This window comes from Sinohyriopsis cumingii, chromosome 7 (assembly GCF_028554795.1).
Source record: "Sinohyriopsis cumingii isolate HCF-2022 chromosome 7, ASM2855479v2, whole genome shotgun sequence".
Taxonomy (NCBI): Eukaryota; Metazoa; Mollusca; class Bivalvia; order Unionida; family Unionidae; genus Sinohyriopsis; species Sinohyriopsis cumingii.
Window position 1 is genome coordinate 78,267,335 of NC_142967.1, and position 12,424 is coordinate 78,279,758.

The 12,424-nt window shown below is 39.4% G+C and overlaps 1 long non-coding RNA gene across 1 annotated transcript in view; it reads left to right on the top strand.

Moving 5' to 3' along the window:
- Nucleotides 1-12,424, top strand: part of LOC149795581 (uncharacterized) — a 176,037-nt gene that overhangs the window by 100,598 nt on the left and 63,015 nt on the right. The gene's annotated exons all lie outside the window — the stretch shown is intronic.

A 12,424-nucleotide genomic window follows, 5' to 3' on the forward strand; every position in this document is an offset into this window, starting at 1 on the left:
TCAAGCCGCAAACAGATATGATCAACTTCATAGTCATATGATATTCGATCAATTCGCGGCAACAAACGTCTCACTGAGAATAAACGGCCAGCAAGAGCCATCGGAGGAAATAGCCATCGATTTTGCCAACTATTCGACGGCCCGCGCGTATCATCGATTGCTAAGTTTCATGGGTCGCGATCAAAATATCGATACCGGATTGCAAATATCACAGTTGGATTTTAATAAATTTTATCCTGTCTATTACTTTTCCTTGGAGCATCTCGATTTGGTAAAACAATCCGTTGTTGATATTCATTTCAAAGCCAGAATTAACACAACCGGAGCAGCAAGAGCCATCGCGGTAATCCTCAGCGATAGAACAATGATCCTGGAAGGCCTCAGTGGTAAAATGAGAGTCATCGATGCTCCTGTCGAGAACATGTGACAAATTCCAAATTTAGATTAAGCGATTATTAATATGCCATACGAGCACGTCAGTGTAACTCTGACCCCGGGTCAGATAAAAAAGCTCCAATCAGCGATATCAAAGCGATGCGGTATGAAATTAACACTGAAAAACGATCAGATTCACGGTGGACCTAACAAACTATCGCTAACTAGAGGTCAGCGTGAACGATTTTCCAAGGCCAAATCGGCGAATTCCGGTGTTCATGTGAGTCTCTCCATAGGCGCCATCAGAGACATGGTCAAAACAGGCGGCGTTTTTCCTCTGTTAGCTGCTCTTCCGGGACTGCTAGCTGAGATTCTTCCGACAGTAGCAAAAACAGTAGGATTAGGTGCGCTCACAGGTATAGGTTCCCAAGTAGGTTCCGCAGTAACAAGAAAAATTACCGGAGGAAGATACCGTAAAAAAAAGGGAGGGTTACTTCCCGTCCTCTCTCCCTTAATCGCGAAAATGTTGCAAAAACAACAAAAAGGATCCGGCCTTTATCTAAGACGGCCCCCATACGGATCCGGCCTAAGACGAGTCTACCAGCCTCAAATTTAGATCTACTTAGCGAAGCAAAGAATAAAAAAATAAAATTTTTTAGAGGCGTATTTATGCGAGATCAACTACCAGAAAAACCAAACCCTACCGAGACGGGAATAATAAATCTCGATAAAAATACCGGCCCTGGCACGCACTGGGTTGCCTACGCGATTAATCCTCGCGAAGTCGTTTATTTTGACTCATATGGATTAGCACCACCAAATGAATTTATCAACTATGTGTCAAAACTAAATCTTCCGATTTGGTACTCGACTCTTCCAACACAAACATTAGCTGATCCACCAATATGCGGTCCAGAGTCAATTAATATTCTTGACGCAATTTCAAAATCATCCGGCCCTTATAACAAAATTGTATTTGAATACGCCGTAGATAAATATCATGGTTGATATTTACGGTAGATTTATCTACAGGAAGGAAAAGGCAGAAGTGACTGACGTCGATCTATCAAAGTTCGCAACCAAGAGCGATATTAACAATCTTCTATCGCTGTCAGAGGTGGACCCTGGCGAAGTTGCTGTTTTTCAAAATACCGAAGGAAGATTACAAACCAGCAACGTCAAAATAACTGATATAATCAAGCGAGACGAATACCGCGATCATATTAGTCAATTTACTCGTCAATCGGAGATGGTATTAAAATCTATTGCTGATATTACCGATATTATCGCGAAGTTACCCCTGAAGGCCAATATCGCGGATGTGGAAAAATCCGACAAAGAGTTATCAGCAACGTTGCTTCTGAAGGCTGATAAAGCATTACACGACGCACTTCAGGACAAAATGACAAAAAGATTTACCAAGCTAACTAACGATCTTAAAAAACTAGACGATACATCAAAAAATCTCAATAAAAAAATCGACGAGGATATAAAAAAATTCATTGATACCTCCTCAATTACACACGACGATATCATCGAGAAAACAAAGAAAATAAACAAAGATATCGCCCAAATCAACAAAGATATTGAATCGGCACGTGCATTAATATTTCAAAAAGCCGATAGAACATCACATAACGATCTCAGCGAGAAAGTAAAATCCATCAACGAGGAAATTACCAAAATAAATACCGCGATGGGTCAGAAAATCGATAGAACATCACACAGCGATCTTACCGAGAAAACAAAGAAAATAAACGAAGATATCGCCCAAATCAACAGAGAGATTGAATCGGCACGTGCATTAATATTTCAAAAAGCCGATAGAACATCACACAGCGATCTCAGCGAGAAAATAAAATCCATCAATGAGGATATCGCCCAAATCAACAAAGATATTGAAACGTCACGTGCATTAATATTTCAAAAAGCCGATAGAACATCACATAACGATCTCAGCGAGAAAACAAGAAAAATCGACGAGGATATTACTAAAATTAACGATGATATTAACGCGGTACGCCAAATCGTAAACGAAAAAATCGATAAAACATCACACGACGAGAAAACAAAATCCATCAACGATGATATTAACGCGGTACGCCAAATCGTAAACGAAAAAGTCGATAAAACATCACACGACGAGAAAACAAAAAAAATCAGCGAAGATGTTACTAAAATATCCGAGGAAACCTCCGCGGTACGCCAAATCGTAAACGAAAAAGTCGATAAAACATCACACGATGATCTCCACGAGAAAACAAAAAAAATCAGCGAAGATGTTACTAAAATATCCGAGGAAATTAACGTGGTACGAGAATTAGCGAATAAAAAAGTCGATACATCAGTGTACGACGGAGAAATTCAAAATATCAACGCGAAACTTCTCGACGCAACTAAAAAAATTGACGAAATCAACTTAGAAATATCATCGTTGGATATTCCAAAATTAGCGCTAATTCGCGTACCAGTGGAGGTAGAAACATCAGATCTTCCTTGTCATGTATCATTTATGATGAATACACAAAATATTACCTGGACACCCGATAATGATTCTTTTACCTTTATCGCGCAAATTCGGGGTGTATATCGAGTTTATGTTATATCGGGGTCAACAAAATTTAACGTGACGGCAAATCGTCATGAAATTTACGAATATTGTCCTGGATTTTTCATTATTTCCATGGATAAAGATCACTCTGAAACTTTTAAACTAACGCCACCGGATAGAACCACCACGGAACCAGTGCATTATTTTGTAATTTTCGAATATTTATCAGGTTGGAAAAATATTGGTCAACTCGAGCCGATCGTAATTGTCACGGTAGATTCAGCTGCTGAGATAGATGACTTTAGATCATTTGAAAACGGAAAACCGATCCGCAATTGATTGAAAACTAACTAATAAATGACCGCATCGGATTATCGTTATAATCAAGCGCGATCATGGCAGGATTCGTTAAAAAAACTACTAGATGAGTATCAAACAAAAATAAAAAAATACCAGCGTAGATTAGTTATCATTGACGTTGCCGTGTACACGGTATCCGCGGTAGTCGCCGGCGCGGGGATAATTTTATCCGCGGTAACAACAATCGCGCCGATCGTTGCAACGATAATAATCTCGTCAACAACGACAATCGCTGGTGTTCTCAATATCGTAGCGAAAAAAATCTCATCATGCGCAAATGAAAAATTATCATTGTACAAAAACAAACTATCCAAGGTCAATGACGCGTATTCGAAATTATCATCGCTGCTTTCGGAGAGTCTCAATGACGGCGTTATCTCCGATCCAGAATTTTCGGTAATGATCGGTATTTACTCGGAGATTGAACAAATGAATATTAATAATGTCCGAGCTAGCCCAGATAGTGACAAACACGACACCGCTGACAACGACGCTAATATCGTTAAGCTCAACCAAACCTGAATTTAGCATCAATTTTCCAACACCAATTAGCGTCAAAGAAATTGCGTTAACACAATTGCGTGTCTACAATAGCTGGCCCAATGTTAGATCGACGTCATTCGGTAAATTATCATCGAATAATTCGCTTGTTTTTGTCAACAAAAACAAACCCGATGGAACGCCAGATTGGATCGTCGTTGGCATACCAACAGGCAGTTACGAAATTGATCAGCTGGATAAGGAATTTACCACCAGAATATCAAATATAACCGGCGATGCTACTCCGGGAATAAAGATATCTGCGCATGAACCAACACTGTCATCGATGATAGAAGTGAAATCACCTTACATGGTAGATATTTACCAATCATCGATTAGGACCATATTAGGTTGGCCTGAAATCGCACCTCTAGCAAAACCAAAAAAATCAGATTTTATTATTCCAGGTTGGTACGAGGAAGCTCCTCCAGAGCAACCGGAACCAAAAAAAGAAGATTTTACCACCGACGAAGGATGGTACGGAGATATCAAACACAAATATCTAATCAACACTGCCATCAACCTCATGAATAACCACAAAATTAACCTGGTAATATTCGCTTTTACTTTTATTAACGAAAGAATTCTCTCGTGGTTGCCTCTTCCTAAAATTCCCCCCGGTGTGAAAATCTTCGACGCTAGCCACATTAACATAAGAATATTCCCCATAGACGGTATCATGGTAAGAAGAACACTCGACGAATTTATTCAAGAACATAAATTACAATTAAATTTATTGCGGGAATCCTTTCATGAATGCATCCTAAATAAATCAGGCTCATGTAGCGAAATTATCAAACGCGTGAAGATTTTAAATCAACTCGCGAATGATGTTGAATATTATCACGACATGTTTATTCAGGCGATAGTCGACGATATATCAATTGCCGATTATGTTCTTCCTATTAGCAAATTCGAGTTGATCAGAAATTCAGGAGAAAAACAAAAATTCATGAGAGTATTTGGATTAACCGAGGAAACGCTACCAAATTTCAAATTTCCCGATTATGATGTTGATAAAATGAGAAAATCCGTCACTGATACCATCGATGATTTATTTCCGAAGTTACATGCCGCGTGGACTAAAAAAATACAATCAGAATCGATTCTCAAACACAATAACAATCCCGCCGGGCAGGGGCGGCATATCTCGCCAGGTATCGTTAACATAACGGAAGTTATCGCGATTTATCTTCACGCGGATGTCGTTGAAGGTAGCTACAATGTTGATTCGTCAGAGTCAAATCAAGCACAGCAGGGATTCATCTTGTATTCGTTTTCACCTAGCGCCTCTCCTGGTTATTTGATAATAAAGGAGCCAGTGAATCCGTTTTACCTAAGATGTCATAATCGATTATTGTCGAGGATAAATTTCAAACTAACAGATCAGAAAGGAAATTTGCTTGATATCCGCGGGGAAACGATAAGTATCAATCTGCTGGTAAAATCGTGAGAATCTTCGAGTCTGTCCACGGGGAAAAACAAGCCAAAAAAATAAATAAAATCCAGGGAAATTTTCAAAATTAATATATTTTTTTAATTTTTGTTTTTTTTTGTTGTTTGCGGAAAATATTCAGGAAAATTCAAGAGTCTGCGATTTCCTTGGCCTTGATCTCATCGACAAGTTTTTTCAGCTGTCTGATGCGTGAACTTGTAATTTTTTTTGACTCGTATGCTTCTGATAAAATCAATCTAGCTTTTTCTACCAGCGCAGATAATTTAACAAAATCCTCGACGCGATCATCGCTGACAGTCGCAAGCGATTGATACATCGCAATTTGGATTTTCTTTATTAATTTGTATTCTGACGGCAGCGTGTATTTGTATTCAAGTTTCCCTTGAACAATCGTCTCAAATTCGGATCGGATTTTATTCGTGTCCAACTCTGATGGAAGATTTATTTTTTTCTTCAGGTCATCGATGGCTTCGATAATATTGCTTATGGTTTGTTCATTCATGTTATATTAATTTTGTAATATTTAATTATTCTTCGTCGAATATTATTGGGATATAGTAAAATTCGATCCATTCACCGAGGTCATATGAAAACGTCGCCCTGTATTTTTTTTCTGCTGCATGTCGTACCGATGCTGAATTAATTTTATAATATTTCGCAGCGGCGCTCATCGATTCGAATATCATCTCCTCGCCTGTTTCCTGACTTATCGATTTGACGGCCTTAGCTGATCGTGCGCCACCGGTATTGCCGGATCTTAAATTTTCACTCTGAGACACTGCGCGTAGATTGGATAGTTTATTATTGAGTTTGTTTCCGTCGATGTGATCGATAACAAGTCCAATCTCTATTGGTCCGTGATAGCACTCGTATACAAACCTGTGATTGTAATAACTCGTTTTTCTCCTTTTTTTATTCTCGCCGACTGAAAATTTAAGATATCCACTGTTATCAACTCTACCAACAAGATTCTTCGTTCTAGCGTTTCTGACGGTACCATCCGATGATGCCTCGTATCCCATGATCGTAGGATGAGATTTATACTCGTGCGTGATTTTCATTGCAGGAATCGTCGATTTCATTTCCATTATATAATATTTATCTGTCTAAATCATAATTTGCCTTGAATCGATTAATATAATCTTCTTCGCATGTTATCACCGAGGAAGATTTCTTTTTGTAATATCTGAACAATTCCCGATAATTTTTCCCTCCACAGGATAAACACAATCGAGGATTTCCTCGCGTGCCAACTTGGCAAACTAAACACCGTTGTGGTCCTTTACTGCCTCGTCGAATTGCATATATATGAGCGCCACAATAATCGCCTCTGCAGGATTTGTCGCATGATTTTGTTGATCCGATTGGTATCCATTTGCACTGCATATTATAATTTAAATATTTGTCTAAAATATAATAATGGATATATTTGATCTTGATGAGGCAGAATATATCATTCCTGAGGTCGATCGCGCCAAAAAAGAATTTTTCGATGATGGGGGGATTCATGTTTGGTCGACATGGAAAACTAACGCTGTTGATGCTACGATGAATCTGGAACGGGCCAAGAAGATAATCGAGCATATAAAAAACTCGCATTCCGAGGAGCGATTTATCTTTGGAATAAAATTCATCGCACAAATGCCTGACGACACTTGGATTATTCGCGATAAACGAGATCCAATACGTGGCGGTAAGAAAAACGTCGTTCTTGATAAAAATTCGAAGCCGGGATTATTATTGGGAATCGATGGTCCTTATTATGCCAGGGCGTACCCATCTAGCGCTGTTGTCTATGGAATTTATCGGTTAAATAACAACCCGGATGTGAAAAATCTACCTGCGATGAAAGAATCACCGATGATAAACTGCGTTGCCGAGCGCGTTATCGAGCACATGAAAAACGCCCGTCGTGGATCTGGATTGACTCAGTTGAGGTTGAATAAAATTAACGCGTGGGCGAAGACTGTTGTTGATGGCGCATCGATTGACGATGTTGCTGTGTTGAGCAAAAAACTTAAATTTCCTATCACGGTGAAAACGCTATCGGGAGAAATATTATACTCGTCGCCGTATAAATCTCGAGGAGTACCAATCGAGATTGTTGATCATAATTCACATGCGTGGTCGCAGTCGGTAATGATATTCCCGCGAGATCGCGCTGTTAAATTTTATCCCGTGGAAGACGCAAAAGACAATTCCGATGCCATGTTTCGATATATCAAAATATTAGCCGCATCTGATCCGATATCGGTTTGGTTATTCTCGAGCGAAGAAAAATATGATCAGTTTATCTTGCCTCGAGGGGATATTTATCGAGATGAAAAATTACATGAATCTATGAAAAATATCGCGGTGAAATATTCGTCAAATCCTGATCAATTACTGACAAATTGTTTTACTGTTCCATCTGTTGCTGCTCACGCTGCCAGAGAAAGAAATTCGTGGAAACCTACAAGGAACGAATTTCTCGCTGATATTCAACTTAGCTGTATCGAATACGGCCATGGCGGATTGTGGAATACCAAATATTATTTCGAAGATATGATCTCCGTTGATATGAGCGCGTGTTATCCTGGAAGTTTCCTTGGATATGGTGATTGTGCGGATTATTTTGCTAAATTTGGCCATCCCACCAACGAAATGACAAGGGTAGCAATTAACGGACCGTTGCCTGATTTTGTCATGACAGGATTCGCTTATGTAACTTCATTCGAGTTTGCTGAAAATTTACATAAAATTTGTTATATTTGGTTTGGTCGGCATTTATCTCAACGCAGATGGGTTCCTATAGTGTTGTTGAGGTATATGCTGGATTCGTCAATGTTAGTATCGTTGACGGTAAGCGAGGCGATTATATCATACAGGAAACAAACTGAAGTGTGGCTACCGACGGATTGTGAAAACGCGAAAGATATCGGAAGAAAAATAATTGGCAAATTTACTCAAGGAGGATCCGTTGATCATAAACACCGACACGCTAGATTGTTTATCAACGATGCCGAAATGGACTTTATTATTGCCGATACGGTATCGCGAGGAATATTCTGCAACAGAGAGAATATTATCATTGACGGAGTAAAGTTGGGTACCGTAATTAGCTATCTCGATGGAGAATCAGCGCAGTATACGCATTTGAGATCATCGATGCTCGCTTATGTGAGTATAAATTTACTGTCGATGATAAATAAATTTTCTGATATCGCGGTAAGGGTCGCAACAGACTCGTTTTATATCGATAAGAAATATCAGTATAGGCTGGATAATTTAATCGCTGATGGTTCTTGGGGAACTTGGAGGATAAAAAACGAGGATATCCTAGATTACTGTGAGGACGCTGATGTCGAAGATTGCGATAAATTTCATCGAGATAAATGCGAGGAAATATCGACGGCTGCATCTGCATTTGACCCGATTTCACGTAACAAATTCGTTTACATGAATGGTCCTGGTGGTAGCGGTAAAACAACGCGAGCGATAAATTTATTTGCGAAATCTGATATGATAGTGTTGACTCCAACTCACAGATTAGCGCGAGAAATAAGGAAACGCAACGTTGATTCTTGCACGTATCACAGTTATTTCAAATACAGCGGTGGATTATGGGATTCGGCTCGTATGGGAAATAAATATATCAACAGAATTATAATATTTGATGAAATTTGCACAGTAAATTTAGTTGTATTAAAATCGTTTCTGATCTGGCTGGAGGGAAAAAATACCGCCGTGGTAATGTGCGGAGATCATGGCCAGCCTGATCCGATTGATGGCGAATCTACGCACGAATGGCTCAGGAATTTCGTTGACTATTATGAGGAAATCGACGCTGATTATAGATCCGATGATATTTTACTGACCGAATTCAAAAAAATAATTCGATTACAACCGAATAAAATTCAATGCGATGTGATGAGAAAAATAATCGACGAGACTCCGATGGATATTTTTCTAAATTTGTGGCGTCCCGATCATCTGATTGTTGCTAGTAGGAAAATTGTTCGCGATGTTATTCAGGATATATTATTCAAGCTGCATTGCGAGAAATTTCCAACATTGCAGGTACCGTTGTGTTACAGGCCCGCTGATACCAGGAAACAAAATATTAGTGTTACTTTACCATGCGGAGAGGAAAAGATCTTGGTCTTGAACGATATTATTCTTGTTGATATTAATCTTGTTAATGACGCGATAAACGCAGAAAGATCGCCATGGAAATTAGGATATGCAACAACGATACACTCGTCGCAGGGATTGACCGTAGATGGACAAGTTTGGATTGTCGATGATAGAATTTCCTGGTCAAATTTAGTTTATTTAGCCGTGTCAAGAGTAAGAAAATTATCTCAGTTAGGTAGAATTCGGTTTCACATTAATGACGCTGGCGGTAGTTGAGTATCTTTCGGTATTATTTGTAATTCTTCCTTGGTAAATCCGCGCTGTGGCGCTAGTGAATCTAGAAAATAAATTGCTGGTCTTCCTGACGATCTTGTTACGGCTGATATTTTATGTGTTGTTACGCTCCAGGTTGGATCGGTTGCTCTTTTTCTTCCTCCCTCGGCTTCTCCCTCCTTATATAAATACCTGACCGTGACGCTACCTAGCACAGGCGGAATTGTGGAATCTCGCTTTAGGGGTATATTCGGTTTTGTAATTGCAATTGCGGGTTTCATTGCTATTGTTCGAGTCGTCTCATTATTTAACGCGTTGATTACATGAGGCAATCTTGATACCCAATCATGAGATCGATTATCTTGAATAAATTCGCGCGCGTACTGATATCCGAATAATCGTTCTGCAAGAGTTTTATTGAATCTCTCAACGATAGCTTGATTGTGATGAACACCTACAATACCGCGACGGATTTTAACATTATTCTTTTTCATCAGTGAAGTAACCGCGCCAAGAAATTCTCGACCTGGATCAACCTGGAGAAGCTTCGGCCATGTTAATGGAGATCGTGAATAAATTTCGCTAAACGCCTTAGCGATCTCCGTTGCTGTTTTATTCGATAACGGCTCGGCTTCCTTGTATCTGCTAGCAATATCAACAACCGTCAACACATACTTGTATGTGACTCCGTCGACGGTATCGTAAGGAAGAAACATTAAATCAGCCTGATGAACTTCATTAGGGACGCTGACAGAGAAACTCGCGTACGGTATTTTCTTAGGTGGAGGAAGATAAATTTGCCAGACTGCCTGTTTCGATAGCCACGATTCAGCAACGGATTGTTTTACTTTTGCTGCCTTGGCGAGTTTGGCTATTGCTGATTTTCCTCGCCAAAAACCTCGCGGAGAATAATATATTTGCTCCATTATTATTTACCAGCGCCGAGTACTAATTTACCTTTCATCGCGCCTTTTATCAACCAAGTTGCCAATTTTTCTTTGAAACTTTTGTCAGGAATCGCGTTTAGTGCGTGAATTAGCCTAATATCAGCGAGATGTCTTTGTTGTAAATCCCCGCTGCGATACGCAAGATCATGATAGTAACACGCGTTATCGATGGCGTTTACTGGATCTTCGCCGGGATTTGGTTGATTATTATCGTTGAGTCTTATATCGAGCCTCGTACCAGGTCCGCAGTAATTGTATCCTGGTAGATGCTTCTCTCCGGGATATTTCGCCCAGGGTAACCCGGGTAGATTTTTCATGGAGGCGGTAATGTCTCCTCCGGTTCTTCTATTTTTTTTTTTACAAATCTGAATTTGCGTGTATTACAAACTTCGCATTCTCCTGCAATTGCGTTTCTGTTATTGCGTGTGACGATTTCGGTTGGATTTATCGTAGCTGTGCGCGTGCGACATTTAACACAATATAGATCCATATATTCTAGTAACATGAATGTAATTGATTTTTCGGCCACGAAGAAACGTGAGCAGGTGAAACACAACGCGGCGTTACCAAATTCGATAAGGATGATAATTATTGGCCCGTCTGGTTCTGGAAAGACGCAATTGTTGCTAAATTTGATAATGCGATGGCTAAAATGGGATAAGTTGTATTTGGTTGCGCCGTCCGTTGATGATCAGCGATGTTATCAAGTACTAAAGGAATTTAGCGACAATACCGACGAAGGCACAATCGAATTCATCACAGACATCAATGAAACTCCATCAGTGGAAAATTTAGATGGCGATGTTAATAATCTTGTTGTTTTCGATGATGTTATGCTGGATAAGCAACTAATCCGGCTAGGATATTTTCGCGTGGCCGACACAAGAACACCGATGTTATTTACGTGACGCAGCGATATACGCAAATTCCAAAGGTAATTAGGGACAATTGCAATATCTTATCAGTTTTCAATGGCGTCGATACTCACACGCTGAGAAATATTCATCAGACTTGGTGCAACGGCGACATGGACATAAACAAATTCAAAAATTTCTTCAGCCGCGCCCAGGCAACACCGCATGGTTTTATCACGATTAATCTTCATGATCCGCGTAGTAGATATCGAATCGGTCTTGATCAAATTTATTCATGAGACTCACAGCCAAATCCTTTGTGCAAAAACGACAACAGAATAAATTCCCCCCCCCCAAAATCTCTGTCCAGAATCAATCGATTTTGTTCACAAAATTTGCACTCTGGGACGAATTTACGCAAATTAATTCTCGTAGGAAGGCTTATTTTTGAAATCTGAGGCTTCTACGGAGAAAGTTCTCGTACGAGGCTTTATTTGGTCTGGAACGTCTGGTCTGTACAACTTCCCTGCTGCTTATATATATATATATATATATATATATATATATATATATATATATATATATATATATATATATATATATATATATATGACAAAGATCTAAGGTATGATGCTGTACTACAGGCCGAACGCTTTTCTGCGAGTCCGAGCCATGTATAGGTACCTGGGATAAATATTAATACGAATATATCATTATCCATTGAATAATACAATAGGGATACAACTTTTGGGAGAGTCCTTGGCACAAGGATCTATGAGAGGAATTATTAGATATTTATACTTAATCCTAGACTCGAACCCACGCAGACAGAGGTGAGATGGCAGTAATCCGTAACGGAGAGCGCTTTTACTTTTGTAATTTAATTAGAGATATGGAAAATATGTTTCGCCGAGTGTGATTTTAGTGCGAAATTGAAACGGCAGCTGTCTTG